Genomic DNA, 21,009 nt, shown 5'->3' with positions numbered 1-21,009 from the left:
ATCCATACTCATGGTTACTGCATAATTCATCCTTTTGACCCTGGATGCTCTAGGATGGTCTCAGGTTAACTGTCAACAGAGATTGCTTCATCCACATTGTATTTCAATCTTTCAAATCCATCTCATAGATTATCCTGATCAAAATTTTACTAAATTAAAATATAATGATACATCAACTTCAATAATCTAGAGGGGTCAATTCCATCTTGATCCACATACAGACTTTGTAAGTACTTGACTGTACCCAGTAGCCTTCCATCACTACATTAAAAATTTAGGTAGTTCGGCACCAAAGTACAGTGAGTTGCTTGCAAGTCACTATGATGATCTCAAGTTTGAAGGATATTTATACCCATGTATTTCATGAGTGGTTCTTGACAATAAAATGCTCAGTAGGTGAGTCACTTGTTCAGTGATGATGTACCCTTATATCTCACCTGTAAGCTATACCAGTGTCACCACACTCCTTGGTTAAGAGGACAACCAACTCATATGGCACACAACGACCTTCACTCGATAAACGTCATCATCCCATAATGACGTATCATTTGGTCGTGAACTTGTTTAAGAACTATATGATAAATCCTCTTTTTATCGTACACTAGCATAGTTCTAGAGACTTCATCACGGTACAAGAGTTCAAGGAAGATGTCACTTTGTGATGAAAAATATCAAAATAACTATTATTCAATAATTAATAATTCATATACAAGAATAAACTCAATCATCATACGATTGATTTTAGGATACAATTCCCAACATGGATAGCACAACAAAGTAATACTATTCAAAATATGCCATAAGCATCAATATGCACTTGATCAACATCATATCAATTTCTATAGTAAGCCTTGTAGATAGCATAATAAGCTCACTAATATTTTGACATACTCTATCGATCAAGTTCGAAGGAAAGCCCTTGTAGTGTCTGCATCAATAATCAATCTAAGTCTAAAATTCAATAAGATCAAATTAGCCGGGTCAATAGGTAGGAGGTTCTCCATAGCTTTTCTTAGACACCAATATAGTTGACTAGGCCAGCATATGGACCTAATTAGAAAACCACCTATCATACTTTTCTCGATACCAATTGATCTAAAGAATTCAATTTTTAAATTAAAAATGAATCCCGACATTACAACTTAATATAATTTTTAAGAGAGACTTTGAACTGATCTCGGCACATCCTAACTACATCTACATAAAATGTACTTTACATATTATGCAATATGAAATGTAATCACCAATCATACTAGCAATCATATAATCATTCTAAAAAATCAAATAAGAGTACAATTAAAGTCATAACATATGACAAGCATATCCAAGAAATGCAACTAACCCTAATCATATTAGGCATGCATAACACCCTTAACCATACATCGATCTAAGCATGAAGCTACCATGATAATATAAATTTTAAATTATCATAAATTTATAATTCTAATAATTAAAAATTAAAATCATGGTACATATAAAATCAAAATCATTTTTTGAGATTAAAGATCCATTTAAAAAATCAATGCAACATTTTTGGCAATATATGATCAATAACAATTCTATGTAACTACTTTGCACTTGTTTGATCGAATTAGATAAGGGTGGCTCTAGTATGACTGTTGAGTTTTGATCATATAGTGAAAAATAATTTTTAAAAATTTTAAAATCAAATAAGTCAATAGCTTTAACAATTAAAACTATCGAGCTGAACCCAAAACTCGAGAATTACCTTGTCGATATCGATAAAACAAAACAAGCATGCAAAAAAGAATAAAAATTTTACTTTTACTAAAAGGATGAAGTGGAATGTTAGTGTTCTCCATGAGACTCCAAAGTAGAAGCCCTCCAATAGTGATCCACATGGAAGTTAGCCAAGGTCCTTCCTAATCGGTGTGCTGCTGTAGCCTTTTCTTCTCAAGAACACTGCCGGTTTCAAACTTTAGGAACAATCACACCAAAGCCCAGTTGCTTCTGATCTTACCACCAAAATGATATGAAGAAGATACTCTTTAGATGTCTCACAACCTAGGATTTGATTTTTGACTCAAACACATGGAAAAGCCAAATCCTAGGGCATACTAGCAACACTTGCTAAAAATCTCACTACCCTTTTTGCAAATTTTGCCACTCAATTTTCCCTTGCCTTTTTCTTAGATTTTTTCTAAAATTTTTTCTATGATTCACACCCCTTATCTCTGGTTTCAACTCAAAAACATAGTAGTAAAGTGATGTGGGATGTCCCCGTTAAATAAGAGACCAAGGGACATGTCATGGGACCAAGGGGTGCCAACCATTGGCGTTCCACTTTTTCATGTGGTGAATAAATTCATCGTGTAGAATTATAGTGCAAGAGAGCCTTCACATAGAATAACTCTTTCTCTTCTATGTGCCATAAAAATCTCATATTAATTTGGTGACAAATCAAAGGAGATCAGATTGAGAAATAAAGACAACACATTAAGATAAGAGTCTACAATAAGAAGGACACTTCATCTTCACACATTAAAATGAGTGGGGTGGCATTATTATTTTGGTGTGGCATCTGGTGGGAATAGAGGATTCCTTCTCCACTTAAAACTATTTCAAGTTAGGTAGGAAACCAATTAAGATAGACCCAATCCCATCAGATCAAAGACAACTGGTCTAGGTTAGCTTAAACACTTTGATCTAAATCAATTTAGAAACTTGGGTTAATATAATGTGCTAGCATATCAAATTAACCTATAGAATTTATATTAAACTCTAATTAAATTAGATCAAGAATAAATCTCAAAATGTGTGATCCATTGAGTTCCAAATATAGCCAGCAGTGGATCAAGACTTTCGACGTAATCCTAATCTGATGAGATTAGATCATCCGAAGAGTCCCAATCAACTAGAACTCTTTCTAATTGATTTCAAAATTAAAATCTTTTAATTCTGATGAGTTCACAAGTTAAGATTGACATCTAATAATATGTCATAACTATCCAAAAGATTTAAAATTTTGATAAAAAATTATCAAAATATCCTTCAGTGGTAAGTTATCATGTAATTCAATCCTTCAGTCAAACAATATCCCAGATGAGTTGTGATAAACACTTAATTTAAATCATTTAAAGTAGAAAATTATATTTAATTTATTTTATTTATTAAGAATTTGATGCTTTTTTTTATATTTTACAGAAAAGTGATCATCGATACAAACAGTCCGATTCGTAGATCAAAAAGACTCAAGTTTGAAGAAAATTAGACTTAAAACAAAATTAAAATAAAAGAAGGATGTATACGGTATTATAAAAAATGAAGATACTATATAAGGAACTCAAAAAGGATATAGGTATCATTTTAAAGAAACAAAAGTTTCTTTTTGTAATCAAAAAGCCTAACAGTGGGCGTGGGCACACGGGCGCGGTAGGGCGGGCGCGCGGCAAGGCGTGCGTGCGGCATGGCGGGTTCACAGGGAAATTATGCTGGCAGACACAGTGGCGAACAGATAGCAGATGGATCTGAAAATTAAAGAAAAAAAATATAATATTTGAAAATACTTCAAGAGGAAGAATTTGTATTTTCTTTATCTGCTTGTGATCTTTCCATCTCATCCATCCATCTTTTAGTCCTTAGTATTTTCTTTAGTCCCACATTTGAAAACCATGTAAAACTCCTCCCTCCTAACACCTATAAAAAGGCTTTGGTATTCCCATTTGAATAGAGTCCAGAAATTCTTCTAGAGCCTTGCATAGAGGAAGAGAAAGAGATTACTCCATGAGCAACTAAGCTAGCAGTCTCAAGAGTGGAGAAGAAATTTTATAACGACACAGAGTGGGTTTATTGTTCTAAACTTTTTTGTATTTCTTTATATACAATAAAGATTATGCTTTTTATTTAAATCGTCATGAGTTCTTTATTTGCTCTCTTTCATATGCTTTTATTTATACTTTCCTGTTAGATTAATATTAGGAAAAACTTTTACTTTCTGGAGACACATCGTGATCTACAGGTACGGGGCGTGCCGAAGAAAGAAGAGTTATTTACCTAGTACTTTTTAGAGATGCACCGTGATCTACGGGTACGGGGTGTACCGAAGAAAGATAGATATTTTTTCTAAGATTAATCGTATCTATTTAAATAAAAAAAAAGAGATACAACTCTATTAGTGCAAAATTAATTCAAAACTCTCGAGCTCTTTATTTCTTAATTACATCAATTTTAAGATAATTTATTTTCTAAATCAAAATAATACTTCTTTCTTTTATTTTATAATCTCAACTTAGCCCAAGGTCTCTGAGGATACGATCTCAACTCATCCTACCTACGTAGTGAGTAGAGTTATTTTTGGTGCTATCAACGACCACGCATCAAATTTTGGCGCCATTACCGGGGACCTTGGCATGGTTGAATTAAGAAAAAAAAAGTCACTGACATTTCATAACACTTAACTAAAATAGCATAACCTCAAATATAAAAATTTCCAACTTGATTGGACACCTTGTTTCTTTGCATTGCATCTCCATAATTAACTTTAAGGGCACAACCCATTAACTAAGATAAGGTGGGAATTTGACCACCCTTCCTTGGCCCATAAATCACTCCCTTACATTTGCATAACCTAGACCTTAATCTAAAATTAATTAGATGTTAGCCCCTAAGGATTTCGAGCTCATTAGGACAAGTGACCCTGAGAGTTGAACCAGGTTAGACTTGGTCAGCTAGCTGGTGTCTAGGCAAGTGGTTTGTGGGACGACTGGGCCCGAAGGAAGGTGGTTTTTAATTGGTTCCGTTCGCTGACCTGGCCAATTTAATTGGTGTCTAAGAAAAGCAACGGGGGGACTCCCACCGACCTTACACTTATCTGGCCAGTTGGTTGGTCAAGCTCCGACTTGGAGGGCTTGAAGGCTAACTACAGTTAGGAGCTATCTAGAACTAGGATAACTTTAGGATAGAGAGTCCACTGCATGCTAACTTGATTGTAATTAAAATCTAACCACAACTAATTCTTCTATTAGTTTTAGAACTTCTTAGGATCTCTTCTTTAGAACTCTTTTCTCTCTTCTCCTCTCCTCTTAAAAAGAAAAAAATAATAATCCTTAATAGACTAGGATAGTCCTACATAGACCTTTTAGTTGCATGTTAGGTCGACGATCACTAAAACCTGACTTGCAACCATTAGACGAAGAATTAGAAAAGACTCTTAGGACTATCCGAGTTAGAAACATGGCTGTACCTGGTGAGGCTAATCCTCTACACTCATTGAGAGAATATTTCACTCCATCCTCGTATACCTACTCTCCATGCATTCAAGCACCTCCAGTAGAAGCTACCCAATATGAGATTAAGTCTAGCATTATTCAAATGTTGCCATCATTCTATGGACTTAGTAACGAGGACCCATACAAACACTTGGATGAATTTCTTGAAATTTGTTCCACAGTAAAAATTTAAAACTTCTCCGATGATGCCCTTAGGTTGAAACTGTTCCCTTTCTCACTTAAGGACAAAGCCAAGCATTGGTTAAACTCAGACTCTATAACTATTTCAACTTGGGATCATCTTCAGAGAGGATTTCTCAAGAAATACTTTTCAATCGGAAAAATAAATAAAATTAGAAAAGCTATCACTAGTTTTTCCCAATTGGAGGGTGAACTTTTTCATGAGACATGGGAAAGGTTAAGGGACCTCATTCGTAAATGTCCACACCATGCTGTCCCTAAATGGCAACTTTATCAGTATTTTTATGATGGTCTATCGGAGAAACACCGACAAATGGTTGATGCATCATGTGGTGGAACATTCATGCTAAAGAGTGAGGATGAAGCCTGACAGCTCTTTGAAGCACTTAGTGAGAATTTCCTACATCATATGTCTGCCACCTCTAGAGAACAATCCATGCTTCAACAAAAAAGAAGTGGAATTTATCAGATTGGAAACGTCATGGATATCCACAATAAGGTAGATGAACTGTCCCAAAAATTAGACCATCTTCTAAATACTGAACAATCCCCGATTTCACCTAACCCAATCCAAAAAGTTTGTGCATTGTGTGCAAGTCCGAACCATTTTGTTAGTGAATGCTCAGTCGCACCTCAATTTCTTGAGTTTATGCATGAGCAGGTTCAGCAAGCTCAAGTCCAACAAGCTCGCAGATCAGGAAACGATCCTTATTCGAACACTTATAACCCCAGCTGGAGAAACCATCTAAATCTTTTCTGGAGACCACAACCAGTGGTTGGCCCTGCCGCACCTCGACCTCAATATCAGGACCCAACATATAGGCATGGACCATAACATCAATTTCAAAATGCTCCTCAACCGTCTACTATTGGTCACATCTCAGCTTTTGAAGAAAAAGTTCTGAAAGTACTAGAACGATTAGAAGTCAACACTCAGACCCTTAACTCCCACACACAATCCATTGCTAAGCTAGAGACCCAAATAGGTCAACTAGCGACTGCATTCAGTAGGAGGGAAGGAAGAAAATTACCTAGCCAACTCGAGAGCAACCCAAGAGGGCAATTTGTGATTAAGAGCTCTAATACCCCAGAAGCTTTTTCTGAACATGCCAAATCAATCATGACTCTGAGAAGTGGAAAGGTCATTGAACACACTAGTAAAACCAATGAGACCGACCCTAAACCTCTAATCGAAGCCAAATCACCCAAGAACAATGAGGACCTTAAAATAGAGAATGAACCAACTACACCGAAATCATCTTACTTGCCTAAAGCCTCATTTTCGGATACCCTGAAAGCTCCTATTCCTGTGGATAAGAAGGGAGAAAGACTTGACAAGATGTTAGAATTGTTTAAGCAAGTCCAAATTAATTTTTCTCTTCTAGACGCAATCAAATAGGTCCCTGCTTATGCAAAATTTTTGAAGGATTTGTGCACCCAAAAGCATAAATCTAGATTACAAATCTCAAAGAAAGTACGCCTCACTGAACAGGCTAGTTCTGTCTTCCAGCATGCCACTCCTCCAAAGCTTAAGGACCCAGGAGCCCCCATCATTTTTTGTGTTATAGGAGATTATCATATTGAAAAAGCTCTTCTAGACTTAGGGGCAAGTGTGAATCTTTTATCTAGTTCGGTATATGAACTTTTTGGATTTGGAGAACTGAAACCCACATCAGTCACACTGCAATTAGCCGACAGATCAATTATGGAACCACGTGAAATGCTTGAGGATGTCTTGATCAAGGTAGATGAGTTTTACTTTCCAGTTGATTTTCTGATTCTCGACATGGAACTAAGTGGCAACCCAAGATAAATTCTCATTATCTTAGGATGACCCTTCCTAGTTACGGCAAATGCATGCATTAATTGTAGGACAGGAGTCATAGACGTATCGTTTGGGAATAAAAAATTGAGACTGAATGTGTTTGGTGCTTCCCAAGGACCATCAATGGATAGTTGCTTCGAAGTAGATATACTAGAAGAGATTATAGAAGATGCAACACTTACAATTCTAGCACCAGACCCCTTAGATACTTGCTTGGCTCACTTTGGAGTGTATGACTTTAAGGGATATGAAAGAAGTTAACACCTTGTTGGATATACCACATGATAAAACCACTCCTCCATGAACAATCAAGTATGAGCCATTGCCTACATTAGCCAGTACACCAATAGTCCCATCTTTAGAATCACCACCTACGTTAGAATTGAAACCCTTTCCTACTACGCTTAAGTATGTATTTCTAGGACCCAATGACACCCTCCTGGCAATCATTGCATCAGACTTGATCCCTAATCAGGAAACATAATTGGTTGGTATTCTGAAGGAACCCAAAGAGGCTATCGGTTGGTCCATTGCCAATTTAAAAAGAATTGATCCCTCCATTTGCATGCACCATATTCATTTTGAGGCAAATGCCAAACCCCATCGAGATATGCAGAGGAGATTGAACCCAAACATGCATGAAGTAGTAAAGAAAGAGGAGATAAAGTGGTTAGATGCTGGAATCATTTACCCCATATCCGATAGTAAATGGGTCAGTCCTAGTCAAGTAGTACCTAAAAAATCAGGTATTACTATGGTTGAGAATGAAGAAGGTGAACTGCTTCCCACTCGCATATCATCTGGATAGCGAGTATGCATAGATTATAGAAAACTAAATGCTGTTACTAGGAAGGACCATTTTCCATTGCCCTTCATCGACCAAATCTTAGAACGGTTAGCAGGATAAAGTTTCTTCTATTTTCTTGATGGTTATTCAGGGTACAATCAAGTACCTATATTTTCGGATGACCAAGAAAAGACTACCTTCACCTGCCCCTATGGCACCTTCACTTTTCGGCGTATGCCATTCGGGCTCTGCAATGCACCCGCTACATTTCAACGGTGCATACTGACCATTTTTTTGGATATGGTGGATAAATATCTTGAAATTTTTATGAATGATTTTTCTGTGTTTGGAACCACCTTTGAGGATTGTCTTCATAATCTTTCCAAAGTTCTTAAATAGTGTATGGAGACAAATCTTATCCTAAGTTGGGAAAAGAGCCATTTCATGGTGCGGAAAGGAATTGTATTAGGATATATTATTTCTGAAAGAGGGATCGAGGTAGATAAAGCTAAAGTTGAGGTCATTTCAAAACTACCACCCCCTACTTCGGTCTGACAAATACGATCCTTCTTAGGTCATGCCAGATTTTATAGACGCTTCATCAAAAAACTTTAGCAAGATTTCAAGATCCTTGTGCAATCTGTTGGCCAAGGACACACCATTTGTCTTTAACGAAGACTGTTTGAAAGCATTCAACACATTACGAATAGCCCTGACAATAGCACCCATAATAAAACCCCCTGACTGGTCCATTCCATTTGAGATTATGTGTGATGCCTCTGACTTTGCAATAGGTGCCGTCTTAGGCCAAAAAATCAATAAGAAGCCACATGTGATCTATTATGCTAGCAAGACTCTTTTTGATGCCCAATTAAATTATACCACAACAAAAAAAGAGCTACTAGCAGTAGTGTTCGCCCTTGAAAAATTTTGCTCATATCTGTTAGGGTCTAAGGTTCTAGTTTACTCTGATCATGCAGCTCTGAAACATCTCCTCTCAAAGAAAGATACTAAACCACATTTGATCAGATGGATCCTTCTTTTACAAGAATTTGATCTGGAAATCTGAGATAAGAAGGGTTTCGAGAATGTGGTCGTTGATCACATCTCCAGGATCTTAGTTGAACACACGATAGGTATAGATGAGGTCAAAGAGAAATTTTCTGATGAACAACTTTTCGCAATCTTCTCTAGCCGTCCTCCATGGTTTGCCCATATTGTTAATTACTTGTCAACAGGACAAGTACCTTCTCACTGGACAAAACAAGAAAAGGATCGATTTTTCTCACAAATTAAACATTATTTCTGGGAGGAACCTGAACTATTCAAATACTGTCCTAACCAAATTATTCGCTGTTGTGTCCTCGAAAGTGAATTCCAATGCATTCTCACTTTTTGCCATTCTTCGGCATGTGGGGGATATTTTAGTGGAAGAAAAACTACAGCAAAAGTACTGTAGAGTGGGTTTTATTGGCCAACGCTTTTCAAGGATGCACATGAATTTGGTCGAAGTTGTCTGCAATGTCAGCAAACAGGAAATTTATCTAAGAAGGATATGATGCCGCTGTCTCCCATTTTAGTAGTAGAAATCTTTGATGTTTGGGGGATTGATTTCATGGAACCTTTTTCAACCTCATTTGGATTCGAATATATTCTGGTGGCAGTTGATTACGTGTCAAAATGGGTGGAGGCAATAGCTACATGGACTAATGATAATAAAGTTGTAACTAGTTTTATCCAATGAAACATCATTAGTTGATTTGGCTTTGCAAGGGTGATCATTAGTGATGGGGGGACTCATTTTACGAATAAACATTTTGAAGCACTTATGAAAAAATATAATATTACACACAAAGTGGCCACACCATATCACCCCCAAACTAATGGTTAGGTAGAGGTGTCAAATAGGGAGATTAAACATATCTTAGAAAAGATGGTTAGGCCCGATAGAAAGGATTGGTCTCTTCGCTTAGATGATGCATTATGGGCTTACCGTACAGCTTTTAAAATCCCTATCGGTATGTCACCCTACCGATTAGGTTATGGCAAAGCTTGCCATCTGGCGGTTGAATTAGAACATCGTGCACTCTAGGCCATACGAATGTTTAATTTTAACATGAAAAATGCAGGTTCTAATCAAAGGTTGCAAATCAATGAACTGGAAGAACTTCGCAACGATGCATACGAGAGTTCATGAATTTACAAGGCTCGAACCAAAGTATTTCATAACAAATATATCTCTAGAAAATTATTTGAGCTAAATCAAAAGGTATAGCTTTTCAATTCCAGGTTACGCCTTTTTCCCGGTAAACTTCGATCCCGATGGGATGGACCTTTCATTGTCACACAAATATTCCCACATGGAGCAATTGAAATTCATGACCCCCAGAATGGCAATACATTTAAGGTAAACGACCAACATCTGAAGCCATATGTAGATGAAATTGCACATAAAGAATGAATCGACACCATCTACCTGTGTGATCCACTTTATAATGAATAATAAACTTGACGTCTAGCTGAAGATGTAAAACTTAGCACTTATTAGGAGGCAACCTAATAATTTCATATTTTTTTTACTTTACTGCAGCTGCAAAAATTTAGAATAAGAGCCTATTAATCAATGAAGCTATCTTCAACTTTCGAAACAAAATTATCCCAGGTCACTCTTTCCTTTTATTTTCTTTGCTTTCCTACTCCATTGAGGACAATGTAGATTAAGTTGGGGGGGGGGAAGGAAATTAATCAAATCCTCGAGTATGGTCAGAAATAATTAATTTTGTGTATCCGAATTTTATTTTGATTAAGAATCAATTAGGCATCCTAATCAATGAATGATTAACGATCAAGATAATTTTAGAGATATTGAGAAATAAATTATTAAGAAAATCTAATGAATGGTAGGGTTTAGACTAGACCAAATTTTAGGAGTGATTCTACAACCCTCTTCTTACTGATCTCAATAAAGAATCTGCTTCATGAGAGATTGGGTGGAAAGGTCGAGGTATGCAAAAATTCTTCTTAAAATTTACTTAAAAATATATATATATATTGATTTCCTACTGAGTAACCGGGCCCCTTCGCCTAAGTGTTGTGGTTCGCATAAAAAGGTAGACAATGTTAAAAATAATAATAATAATAATCCTTAATAGACTAGGATAGTCCTACATAGACCTTTTAGTTGCATGTTAGGTCGACGATCACTAAAACCCGACTTGCAACCATTAGACGAAGAATTAGAAAAGACTCTTAGGACTATTCGAGTTAGAAACATGGCTGCACCTGGTGAGGCTAATCCTCCACGCTCATTGAGAGAATATTTCACTCCATCCTGGGCAATGTTAAAAAAAAAAAAATAGTGGATAATAAGGGGACTAAATTGCAAGAAGATAATAAATCTCTCTCACATTAAGTTAGAGGATTTAAAGAGTAAAGTGGGGAGTTGGTGAAAGAAAAGCTCTTGAAATTTCTTTAGTTAATACTCAGTCACTAATTGGGTCAAATTGATAATCCAATGAAGTATCTCTTTAATGGTCTGACCAGGTATCATCTACCTTTTGGGATGCCTAACCTAACTTTTTATTCAAGACCGAGTCGATACACAATGCTGATATATCTATTTTACTCGAGGACGAGCAAAATTCAAGTTGGAAGGTGTGATAAATACTTAATTTAAGTCATTTAAAATAGAAAATTATATTTAATTTATTTTATTTATTAAGAATTTGATACTTCTTTTTATATTTTACAAAAAAATAATCGTCGATACAAAGAGTCCGATTCGCAGATCAAAAAGACTCAAGTTTGAAGAAAATTGGACTTAAAATAAAATTAAAATAAAAGAAGGACGTATATGGTATTATAAAAAATGAAGATACTATGCAAGAAATCCAAAAAGGATATAGGCGTCATTTTAAAGAAATAAAAGTTTCTTTTTGTAATCAAAAAGTCTAACAGTGGGTGCGGGGGTGCGGGCGCGGCAGGGCGGGCGCGCGGTAGGGCGTGCGCGCGGCATGGTGGGTTCACGGGGAAATTATGATAGCTGACACAGTGGCGAACAGATAGCAGATGGATCTGAAAATTAAAGGAAAAAAATATAATATTTGAAAATACTTCAAGAGGAAGAATTTGTATTTTCTTTATCTGCTTGTGATCTTTCCATCTCATCCATCCATCTTTTAGTCCTTAGTATTTTCTTTAGTCCCACATCTGAAAACCATGTAAAATTCCTCCCTCCTAATACCTATAAAAAGGCTTTGGTACTCCCATTTGAAGAGAGCTCAGAAATTCTTCTAGAGCCTTGCATAGAGGAAGAGAAAGGGATTACTCCATGAGCAGCTAGGCTAGCAGTCTCGGGAGTGGAGAAGAAATTTAATAACGATACAGAGTGGGTTTATTGTTCTAAACTTTCTTGTATTTCTTTATATGCAATAAAGATTATGCTTTTTATTTAAATCATCATGAGTTCTTTATTTGCTCTCTTTCATATGCTTTTATTTATGCTTTTCTGTTAGATTAATATTAGGAACAACTTTTACTTTTCGGAGATGCACCGTGATCTATGGGTACGGGGCGTGTCGAGGAAAGAAGAGTTGTTTACCTAGTACTTTTCGAAGATGCACCGTGATCTACGAGTATGGGGTGTGCCGAGGAAAGATAGATATTTTTTCTAAGATTAATTGTATCTATTTAAATAAAAAAAAAGAGATAAAACTCTATTAATGCAAAATTAATTCAAAACTCTTGAGCTCTTTATTTTCTAATTACATCAATTTTAAGATAATTTATTTTTTAAATCAAAATAATACTTCTTTTTTTTATTTTGCAATCTTAACTTAGCCCAAGGTCCCTGAGGATACGATCTCGACTCATCCTACCTACATAGTGAGTAGAGTTATTTTTGGTGCTATCAACGACTACGCATCAAGCTGTGGGTATGAAAATATATCATACCCAATCACTTATCTTTATGTATCTTGATCTGAAGGTGATGATTTAGTTGATGATATATTAGAAACTCTTTTCTAATTATCATCCTGCTTTGGTCAAAGACTTTCAAAATCACCGACCTATGAGATCACATAGGATGTTCGCTCCCCTTATTAGGAGTGACTGATCTCTTTTTTAAAAGAACTGCCTTGGTCCCCTATTTATAGGGGATGCCCCACATGGTTTCCTACTGAGATTTTTTGCTAAAATCAGAGAGAAGAGATGTGGTAAATATAGAAAAAATTTTGAAGTGACCTATTAATCACCAACCTATGAAAACACATCGACCTATTAAACATAGAAAAAAAATTTGGATGACTACCCCTTATTTGGAGTGACCTATAAATCACTTATTCATCGGCAAGCTCAGAGTAGCACCCTCTGTTGATGGCCCTATCTTGTTATACTGCGATAATACTGGAGCCATTGCTCAAGCCAAGGAGTCGAGATCCCATCAGTGCACCAAACATATTCTGCACCGTTATCACCTTATCCGAGAGATCATGGATCGAGGTGACGTCGACCTTCAAAAAATCGATGGAAGGAAGAATTTGGCCGATCCATTTACTAAAGCTCTTAAAATCAAGGAGATTGATGATCATAAATCGAAGATGGGTATACGATACTATACCGATTGGCTTTAGTCCAAGTAGGAGTTGTTGAAAAATATGTCCCAAAGTCAATCATTAGACGATTGTGCTCATCTTGTAAACTGTATATAAATTTTTATTAATAAAAATTATTTGATATTTTTATTACAAATTGGCCATCTTTGAACTCCTGTGTTATAATGAAGTCCTTAGGACTATATATATTAATCGACAAAGGAGGATTTGTCGGTAAGTCCTTAAAATTATTCATGATCAAATGATACGCTATTACTAGGATGATAGTGATATCAAGTGTAGATCATTGTGTGCCATATGAGTTGATAGTCCTCTTAACCAAGGAGTGTAGAGACACTGTTATGGCATGCAGATAGAATGTAGGAGTACATTCACATCGAACGTAACCATGTGTCGAGCACTCTACTGTTAAGAGTAGCTTGTGAAGGGTATGGGTATAAGTTTCCCTCCGACTTGAGACCACTATGGTGACTTGTAAGTAACTCACTGTACTTTAGTATCAGACTATCTGAGTTTCTAACTTAGTGATGGAAGGATCTAGGTATAGTCAGGTACTTATCAAGTCGGTGTGTGAGTCAAGATGGAATTAACCCCTCTGAATTGGTAAGAGATACGCATTAATGTATTTCAATTTAGCAAAACCTTGGTCAGGATAATCTATGAGATGGATTTAAAAGGTTGAAATACAATGTGGTTGACTTAATTAGAGTTGACAGTTAAATCCTAAGTCACCTTGAGCATTTGGGTCAAAAGAATGAATTATATGATAACCATATATGCCAATAGATTTTAGAAGGTTGCTTTGCAACACTTCGACCCATCCGATCGTCGGGTCATTATTGCTAGATGGTTATATTGATTGGTATAGAAAGTTATTCCTATGCTACTGGCTTAGGTTTGAACCTATGGGGTCACATGCATTAGAAGATTTGATCAGATCTGATGGCTGAAGAGTCCAATTGGATTATGATGCTGGTGAAGAGTCCTACTTGGACTCGGACTCTGTGAGAGAGTTCCACTGGGACTGAAACTCTATCATTTATAGAGAATTAATTAGTAATTAGATTATTAATTGACTCAATTTGATTGAGTAAAGAATTTTAGAACAAGTCTAATTGAATTTGATTCAGGTCGACTCAGATTGGTATTGATATGATCAAACCTGATTACAAAAAAAATTTGATCCTGATTCGATCAGAGTTTGGACTCGATTAATTTTTAATTGAGTTAGAAATTTGATAAGATATTTAGATTCTTAATTAGATTAGATTCATTTATATCAGTGGTTTTAATCCAAATTTAATTTGGATTAGAATTGAATTAGAAATGAAGAGTCAAAGTTAGACTAGGACTCTATCCTTTTCTTTTATGCCACATCTGGATCCATGCTATTTTCTCCATGCCTAATTGGATTTGGATTGTGATTTTTGGCATCATGAGAGAGGATCTAATAAGGGTGGTCTGCTATAGCTGATGAGTCATAATATTATCTCTTGCCTAATTCGAATGCGATTCGAATTAGAGATAAGATGCAGACTAGGAAAGAGATTTTTCGTATATGGTATATTATTGGAGCCATATTATTTTTTTTTATTTTTCTTAAGAAATTTTCTAGTGTGTGAGACTCTGATTTCTTCTCCATATTTTAATAATTTTTTTGAAATTTTTGGGGATGTCAAAAAGGAGTTTTGGCATTGATTCATGGTATCCTTTCTTGAAAAGTTCTAATTCCTAGTCTATAAAAAGGGGACCCCTCTCTTGGACGTCCCATGATCAATTTTTTTATAGATTTTTTATTTTTAGAGCCTCTTCTCCTCCTCCTCTTTTTCTCTTCCAGATCTCCTATCACTTTGGAGTGTCCAAGGTGCTTGTAGAAGAAGGAAGAGGTCAGCTATTGAAGTTATTCGTAGACTAGCATCTCCAAGCCCCTGATCTGCACCAGTCTTTGCATGAATTTTTCTATAGAGGCCAGATGACTTTGTGTGGCTGTGAGTGACCTAAAAAATACCCTCTCCAATCATTGGATCAGAGAATAACAAGATTAAAATTTATTTAATAATGATTTCTAACTTATTTTGATTTCTATGGTAGATCTAATAGTTAGATCTAGAATTTCAGCATCGATGAGATCGATGTGATTTTTATTTTTTGATCTAAAATATATATTTTTCATATCTAAGATACTGATGTGATAGTCTAAGATTAGATCTTATACATGTGATTAAGATTAAATTATTTAGTCTATTATTTCTGCTACATAAAAATTTTTAATTGCATGTACTGCACTATCGTAAATTTCCTTCAGCTATAGCAAGCATTATTCGAATAGACTTGAGCATGGCTACCGATGAAAAGGTTTCTTCATAATCAATATCTTATTTTTGCTGAAAATCTTTTATCACTAGCCTGGCCTTATAGGTCTCTACCTAGCCATCTGCTCCAATCTTCTTTTTGAAGATCTATTTGCAACCTATTGGGGTCACAACCTCAAGCGCATCAACCAAAGTCCATACTTGGTTGACATACATGGAGTCCATTTTGGATTTCATGACATTGAGCCACTTGTCAGAGTCACTACTCATGACAACTTCGAATAGGTCATGGGATCATCATTCTCAATGATGTGGGTTGTATTGTCATTCTTAATGACAAACACATACCTGAGTGGTACATTACACACTCTACACGACCTTCAGATAGGAGGTGTGTGTAGTGGCTGTACCTCAACAATGGGTACATCTGGTGATGAACCTTTTGGTGAGTCCTAGATAGATTGTAGATTTTGAACTTCCTCAAGTTCAATAGACCTCCCACTGCCTCCTTTTTGGATAAACTCTTTCTCCAAGAAAATGGCATGCCTACCAACAAACACCTTTTGTTGAGTAGGGTTATAGTATTAGTATCCTATACTCTATTTGAGATATCCTACAAACCTGTATTTTTCTATTCTAGCATCCAGCTTATGTCCATCAATAGTTTTCACATAAGCTGGGTAACCCTAAATCTTAAGATGCTTAAGATTGGGTCTTTTATGTTTTCATATTTCATATGGGGTGCTAGAAATAGATTTAGAAGGTACTTTATTTAAGATATACGCTGCATCTGAGGACATATCCCCAAAAAGATATCGAAAGTCCATGAAACACATCATGGATCACACTATATCTAATAAGGTGTGATTCCTCTTTTCTATAATTTTATTTAATTGTAGAGTATAAAGAGGTGTCCATTGAGAGAGTATTTTATTTTGTTTCAAATAATCGAAGAACTCATTGGATAAATATTCTTTTCCTCGATTTGATTGAAGAGTTTTAATACTTTTACCAATTTATTTTTCGACCATTCTTTGATACTCTTTAAATTTGTCAAAGATTTCATATTTGTATTTCATCAAATACACATATCCAAACCTAGACCTATCATCATTAAACGTGATGAAGTAAGAGTATCCACCTTTGGCTTGAGTCGACATCAGATCACATATATCAGTATGTACAAGGTCCAAAATGTCACTTGCCCTTTCTCTATGTCCAGTAAATGGAGTCTTGATCATTTTATCTATGAGATAAGATTCACAAGTTTCATATGATTTATAATCATAAGGATCAAAGAAATTATCTTTGTATAACTTGTTAATCCTTGACTCATTTATATGGTTAAGTCGGCAGTGCCAGAGGTATGTGACATTCACATCCTCTCTCTTTCTTTTCTTCATATTATCAACATGAAGCACATTATCATTAAGTGAAAGAAACAAAAGATCATTATCAATAAAATCAATTCCATAATATTCATTAGAAAAGTAAATAGAATAACCATTGTTCTTTGTAATTATTTCAAAATCTTGTTCCAATAACAATGGTATAGAAATAATATTTTTAATAATATTAGAAATATAATAATAGGTCTTCAGTTTCAAAATTTTGCTCGAAAGTAACTTCAAAATCTTGGTTCCTATGGCTTCGGTCTGAATGGATTCTCCACTAACGTCGAACAGCTCGAACTCACCTTTTTTCAAATTTCTTACTTCCAGTAGATCCTACAACGATTTACAAAGGTGTGAACCACAGACGGTATCCAATACCCAAGAATCTGAAAATGAAGTATTTAATGATAAATTAGTTTGTATCATATACCAACCTTTAGTAACATTTGTCGATTTCATGGTTGCAAGGTACTCCTTATAATTTTTTTTTCAGTGGCCCTCCTTGCCACAGTGATAACAAGTACCTTTGATGGAGACCTTCTTCGCCTTTTTCTTGGAGATGCTAGTCTTAGGGTTCATCTTCTTCTTAGAACCCTTCTTTGCTTTCTTCTTGCTGATCTTATCAACATGAAGGATTTGAGTCTTTTCACCTTTGAAATGGCTCTCTACTGTTTTCAACATGTTCAATAGTTCTGACAGGCTGATGTTCAGTTTGTTCATATGATAATTAATAACAAATTGAGAAAAAGAGTCAGAGAGAGACTGCAGGATCAAATCCTGACTCAGTTCACCATCCATGGTAAAATCCAGCTATCCTAGATGAGTGATCAAATCAATCATTGTAAGAACATGCGTTTGCATGAAGGTGTCTTCAGTTATGCAGTCATGAAACAACTGTTTTGATATCTCATATCGAGTAGTTCGACTTTGTTCCTTGTATAACTTCTTAAGATTAAGGAGAATAGAGGGAACGTCCATGTCCTCATTCTGCCTTTGAAGCTTATTGCTCATAGAAGCAAGCATGATGCATTTGATAGTCATACTATCATCTTTCTACATCTTATATGTAGCTCTTTCCTCCTCAAAAGCATCATTCCCAAGAGAATCTGGAGTAGATGTATCCAGAATATAGGAGATTTTCTTCTGAGTGGGAATAATTCTCAAGTTCTTTAACTAGTCAACATAGTTGGAACCAGTCAACTTGTTTGCATCTAGGATACCTCACAGTGAAAGTGAGGATGCCATGTGTATAGTTAATCTATAACAACAGAAACATAATATAAGCGGATAAGTCATGATGACATGCACAACTAGATTAGAACTTTTATCTTTATATCTTACGCATTAAGAGATTTTATCTTGAATTTGCTAATTAGACTTATGAAGTTCTAATTGGGTTAGAATTTATTAAAATCTTATTAGGTTTAATAGATCATGCTAGCACATGGTTAAATCTAATTATTCTCGGAGCTTCGATTGGATCAAGTCCATAGCCTTGAACCTAACCTAAATCAATTTGGATTTAATTGGGCTCCTAATTATGAGCTCAAGAGGATTGGATTAAGTCAATTAGTTGGCTAAATCATCTCTTCATTATCTCTACATTATCTCCTAATTATCTCTTAGTGGTGTGTGGAATAGTTGGAAAGTTGGGTAGCGCCTTCCTCCCTTTTTGGCAGGACCAAGGGGCCCCAACCCTGGATGATGTTTGAGGGGCCCACCCCCTCCAATGGATGGGCATGGAAGAAGAGAGAGAGAGAGGGGCTATGCCCCCTCTCATATGCCAGGAAACCATAAGGGGGTGCCAAGTGTTGGCACCCCATCTATCTGCCTTACATGACATGAGGCACCCACTCAGATTACTTTATCTGACTGGGGCGCCCATAAACTTGCCAAAGGAGGATGATAACATACTAATTAAGTCTGATTTTATTGAGAAAAATTAAATTAAAAAGATAAAATTTCTTATGAGATAAGAATGTACCTTTTTAAGTTAATTAGATTCATCATTTGGGTCAAGGTAGAGTCTATTTAAAGAGAAGTCTCTTAGGATTTGAAGATAGTAGAATTTTGTGAAACCAAAACACCCTCTCTCCTTCCCCACACCTCCCTTCTCCCTTTTCTCTTTCCCACACCCAAAGGTTGGGCATCCCACCTTTCCACATGCCAAGAGTTAAGGAGTCTTCATCCAGAGCGAGGAATGAAGAGAAAAGACTGCAGATCAAGAAGTTGATTCTACAGTCTAGATCAAAGAGTTAATCAAGATTTTAAAGGGCTGAAATCCTGCTTAGAGAAGAATGATCTACTATGAGAAGATTGATTCGAGATTGATCCCGATGGATATCCATAGAGATCGGATGAAAGAAGAGTGCCCTATAAGCCAATCGTAAGTGTATTGTGATGGAACTTTTCTTTATAATTTTTCAACTCATGTAATGATATTTATTATTTGATAATAAAATAAGAAATTGATTCATCATATTAGCTACTTCTTATTATGACTAAGATTATGATGAACTCCAAAGATTAGGATAATGATTTTAGAAGACATGAATGGGTCATGCTAGTGAGATCTAAAATCCTAAAACTCTAATCTTAAATATTTTTGATCGTAGGAACATTGAGTTGGGGATCAATATTTCAGATAAACTGGTATATCCTATGTATGCTCGATGGAGAGGGTGGCAGATCTCACTAGCCACTTGTGTGGAATACTAATACTAGGATGTGGGTACTCATTTGAGAAATGAGTCTACTGAATTGACTCGATGAAAGAAAATATCTTATGGAAGCCTCACTTGCATGTCAAAGATGGTTCTCTAAGTGAGAGTTGTGCAAGTGATCCTTAAACCTGAGATCACTATAAAATCTTATGCACATGAATCTATATTTTGGTTCATACTCAAGCATGGCTTTAAGACATGTACGGGGTGTTCTGGATATGGTAGGAGTGTGTATGAAGGTTGTGAGTAGTCAACATGGAATTGATTGCTCCTAGTAAGAGGAGATCGTATCTTGTGTATTCTCGTTCGTAGATAATTCAGAAAAAATCTTTTGGCCAAAAGTAGGAAGGAGATTAGAAAGAATTTTTAATACTTCTTCATTGGAGTTATCATTGATTAATTGAGAATCGATATGAATATGTGTTTGAGTTTGATATGATTCCATACTCATGAACATATTCAGGGTGTTGGGATGATCGAAGGACTGTATTGCATGGTAACTTATCATTGAAGGACATATTTGATATTTCTATCAAATTTTTATATCTTTTGGATAGTCATGATATGTTGTTAAATGTCAATTTTGACTTGTAGGTTTTTGATCGAATTAAAGAGTTTAATTCGAATGTCAAATAGAAAGAGTTCTAATTACTGAAATCGGATTAGCTCGATTAGACCTAAATTGGTTAGATTAAATTCTAATCAAATTAGGTCAATTTATACTTGAACCTATTACTAGCTAGATGTGGAACCTAATGGATCACACACATATAGAAATTGGCCAAGGACCCTTTTTAAAAAGGTTGACTAAAATTTTGGATTCAATTGGAGTTTCGGTAAGCATGCTAGCACGTGTGGAATCCCTAGCTCTTTTAGAGATCAATTTGGTCTCATCCCTTACTCATTTACTAGCCCAATTTGGTG

At 35.7% G+C, this 21,009-nt stretch overlaps 1 non-coding gene and 1 pseudogene across 1 annotated transcript; both read right to left on the bottom strand.

The window, feature by feature from the left end:
• Nucleotides 1–5,577: 5,577 nt before the first annotated feature.
• LOC140858301 (small nucleolar RNA R71) lies at nt 5,578–5,684 on the bottom strand. Its single transcript, XR_012141867.1, has one exon. It is a non-coding gene; the product is annotated as a small nucleolar RNA R71 (small nucleolar RNA).
• Nucleotides 5,685–18,415: 12,731 nt separating this feature from the next.
• The window catches only part of LOC140858001 (uncharacterized), a 140,555-nt pseudogene continuing 137,961 nt past the window's right edge, over nt 18,416–21,009 (bottom strand).

This window comes from Elaeis guineensis, chromosome 5 (genome assembly GCF_000442705.2).
Source record: "Elaeis guineensis isolate ETL-2024a chromosome 5, EG11, whole genome shotgun sequence".
In the NCBI taxonomy this organism is placed as follows: Eukaryota; Viridiplantae; Streptophyta; class Magnoliopsida; order Arecales; family Arecaceae; genus Elaeis; species Elaeis guineensis.
This window is presented reverse-complemented; position numbering and strand designations above follow the sequence as displayed.